The sequence below is a fragment of the Callionymus lyra genome, chromosome 6 (assembly GCF_982586985.1).
Source record: "Callionymus lyra chromosome 6, fCalLyr1.hap1.1, whole genome shotgun sequence".
Lineage (NCBI taxonomy): Eukaryota > Metazoa > Chordata > Actinopteri > Syngnathiformes > Callionymidae > Callionymus > Callionymus lyra.
In genome coordinates, this window is record NC_141823.1 from 1898203 (window position 1) to 1902402 (window position 4200).

The window sequence follows — 4200 nt, forward strand, 5'->3', positions numbered from 1 at the left end:
ATACGGTCAGCGCGAGGTAAATAAGAAGAAAACTTTATCTGAAAAGTTAAAAATACTGGATCAATAAACGCGTGAACAAAAATATTAACTTGACCGAAAAAACAACAGAAACGATTATATTTAGTTAAATTAAATGTCCATCTAATTTAAAATAAAGAATCTATAAAATACGCATCTCGGACGTAAAAGCGTTCGTTCATTTTCAGTTTATTCTGCCGAGTTGTTGTGAGTTGTTGCTGCAATAATAACATTTAAACGTGTTATTATCACGTCATTTTACGTCACAACAAACGTGTATTTTTGTCAGGATTAAACGCCTTCTCCACGATCACGTCTCATTTTTCACATTCAAATGTTCTCACTTTCAGCAGCTAAACGTCGGTGTTTCTCTGCGCGTCACGTTGCGAGTAAATGACGTTAAACGGAATTAAACCGAGAACCTTCGCGGGATTAAAGCCATCCTGTCTCTGCTGTCAAGGTTCGAGTGAGAGATTATTATTGTTGTTTATTACAAGTGTCAGAAATAATGAACCAACTTTACATCGTTCAACATGATAATAGATAATAATAATAATATAATTGAGAATCACACACTTTTTAATGCAAGAGAACGAAAGGAAGCTGATGCTCGCTTTTTAAAAGATTGATCAGAGTAATCGTTTCTATAGCAAAACTTGTTCCTTCACTCAACTCGGGTGTTTTATAAAAGGATATTATTGTATTTAATATACAACATAAAGTAAATACTAAAATCTGATGATCTGTGGAGGAGGTTTCACCCTGACTACAAATAAATATAATATATGCTGTTGATGTCGTGATTCTGTCGTGAACTTTTATTAAGATGATGTTGTTAGTAGATGTTTGATTGTTCGTCACTTAATGTCTCGAGCATGTTCTTCAAAAAAAGGACATTTCAATCCTCATGTTCTGCTTCCTTCTGTCCACAGAGACGAGTGAGTGTCGACACATCCTGATGTTCCGACTCGTCCAGAAGGTCCTCAGGTACGACACACGAAGGGTAGAACCTTCAGCTGACAACACATCTTCTCAAGTGACTCCAGCAACGTGTCTCTTCATAATATTCCTGCAATAAGATTCAGAAATCATCTCAGAGTCGCTCTCCTGCTGAAGGTCCTCCAGCATCTTCTGTCCTCCTGCCAGACATCTCATGTGTTTAGTTTTATACACTTCAGACTCCAGGATCTGCAGGAGCTTTAACTTCTGCAGTTATAACTTTCAGATCTACCACCAACAACAAGTGTCACTCAATTCAATTTTATTTGAAGTGTCTTATCATGAAGTTATCTCAAGACACTTTAAAGTTGAAGTCAGACTATAGTGGAGAAAGAAAAACAGATCAATTCAACACTCAACTGTTTTGCTTTTCAACTGTTTCCTCATCTGTATCTCGAGTGTTTTGAAGGTGTCCATGAATATAGGATTAAAATAACATTTATAAAGTACTGTGAATATAAGAGGTCAACGTCTGAGAGATAGTTTCTAGTAAACCCACATTATAAAGGTCAACAAATAACCTTGAAGCTTCTAAATCATAGCACTATCTTGTAGAAAGAAGAGTTTCTATGAGTTCTTTGAAAGTTAGTTAACACTTTAGTTAGTTAGATAGAACTTCATTAGTTCAATGAAAATATGAATATTGGAAATAAATAAACACAAAAATAGAACGGATCATTCAGGACGAGTGCAGAATGTAGTGTTTTATTCCCAGTCATCCTCTCTGACATCTCATGGCTTCGACATTCTTCGTCTTCCTTCAGTTTTCTACGATGATCCCGTCTTCAGCGGCGTCGAGTCACATTCCACAAGAACCGTCGCTCTGACCGTCTGTCGCTCTGACCGTCTGTCGCTCTGACCGTCTGTCGCTCTGACTGTCGCTCTGTCTGTCGCTCTGACTGTCTGTCGCTCTGACCGTCTGTCGCTCTGACCGTCTGTCGCTCTGACTGTCGAGCGTCTCCAAAAGTGTTTCACCAAACGGAGAAAACGGCGATCGTCTCAAGGACGACACAGAAAGGGAAGTGTTGGTTGCTAAGAGACGGTTGCAGAACAACCTCCATGAGAAACCTGACCATGACCCCTCCCTCCTCCCCCACGCCTCCCCCGGCCAATTACCGGCGGGGCGATGGCGTTGGCGGTGATGGGGGGGGGGGGGGGGTCCCTCAAGTGAGACACAGAACCACGACTCCTCCGAACACTGGACCAGAATCTCATGGCGACGACGTGTTGTTTGCGAGCGAGGGGGCGGAGCCTGGCGAGGTCATGTGAGGCGAGCGGGGGGGGAGGGGGTGAGGCAGAGGATGGTGTTGGAGTGAGAAGATGAAGCTTTGACAGAGAGGTGACGCAGAGTTCAGCTCAGACGAGGCCTGTCGATTAGCGCGTTAGAGCCTGACAGGTGGAATCCCAGGGGCGCGTCTGTCACCGCGTCTGCTGCCAGCGCTGCGCCACACCGCCCCCGATGGAGGGAGTGGGGGGGGTGGTACCACGGGCTCTCGGGCACCTCATTGGACCGGCCCTGCAGCCAGTAGGAAGCCAGATTAGGACTCCTCCGTGCACAGACCGCGGGGCGAAAGTTAATCCTCGGTGGCATCAAACCAGCTTGTCCACGATAATCTGGCCACAATGGAGGCCGGAGAAAATGACATTTTTAATCGCGGCGCTCGTCGGCTGCTGCTCGCGGTGGCGTCCGGAGAGAGTGTCGGGCGGAGGAAGTGGAGCGGAGGGAAGGAGGGATGAATAAAAGATGCACCAGTCAGGAGAGTCGATGGAGGCCATGGTGCAGAGCTCCGAACGTCCAGCTTACATAACTCTGGCGGAGGAACATGACGGATGCACATCTGCTTTCACAGCTCTGCTGCATGCTGGGAAATATCTCGGTGACACAAACGGCCGATCAAATAAAAGCAACAGTTTCTTGATCAGGAATGTTGAGTTAGTGATGGTCAGTGGTTCGTTGTCCTCGTGGTGAAGGTCAAACGGTTACAGTAACAAGACTGAGATCCTTCACTGGAACTATGTTGGTGTCGCTGCAATATTTGAACGTTTCAAACTTTATCCACATTTTTTAAGCATTTCATAGATTTAAATAATGGAATCAAATGATTTATTGAAAGGTTGAATTCGTTTTTATTGTATAGTTAATATTTTAATAATGATTAATAACACAATTTGATATTCTAATAATAAAATGTTGGTTTAATAGAGTCACCAGACAAAACCAACAGAGCACAGAGCAACTGATCCAACTTTCAGCCAATCATGTGACGATCACGTATTGTATTTATTTATAAATATAAATATAAATAAAGCTTCAATCTACAAATATTGATTATATAATAATATTGATATATATATATATATATATATATACTGCATAAATGTATATATACTTGCAAAAGACAAATATTTGAATACAAAATGTTTTGAACATTCAATATTCTGTTGGCACTGATATACATTAATATAATACAAATGCTTAAGTTTATATTTCACATCTGGTAAAAACGTGATTCAAAACGAATCATTGGGAAATAAAGGCTCAATCATTCAAACATGGCCACCAGCAGACAGTACAAGCAGAGAATCTGAATTAGTTTAAAATCCTAAAGCGACACAAATTATTAGTAAATATGAGACGAAACTGTGATACGTTTGGTTCTGTCGTCTCAATGAGCTTTTCGTATACGTGGATCATTCAAGACTATTTGTGAGCGAGTGGATCAGTGCCATCAGAAGATTGATCGGTTGAAATTAAGATTTTTACATTTTTGAAACGTTTGTGATCATGATGGAAGAAAATCACAAATTAATTGAGAACATTTTCAAATGATTGAACTCAACTATTCGATAAAAAACGCTTAAAAAAATAACAACTTTAAAAAAAGGTTAATTCCACCATTTGATATTGTGATTGCACGGATCTACTGTCTATGTTTTAGACTTCTGACTAAACCACGTCCATATCTGAAGCACTGGTTTAACGAGGGTTTTTCAAGCTTCCTAGATTGGGTCATTTCTCAGTTTTCCAGTTTTATTAGTTTATATTGTATGGATTTGATCTGTTTTAGACTTTTGACTTCACCAAGTCTATTTCTGATCACTCCGATTTCCAGACTGCTGTCTTCACAAGTCGTACCTCCCAGTATAACCAGGTCTATTCTGGACGACCAGGATTACCAAGAC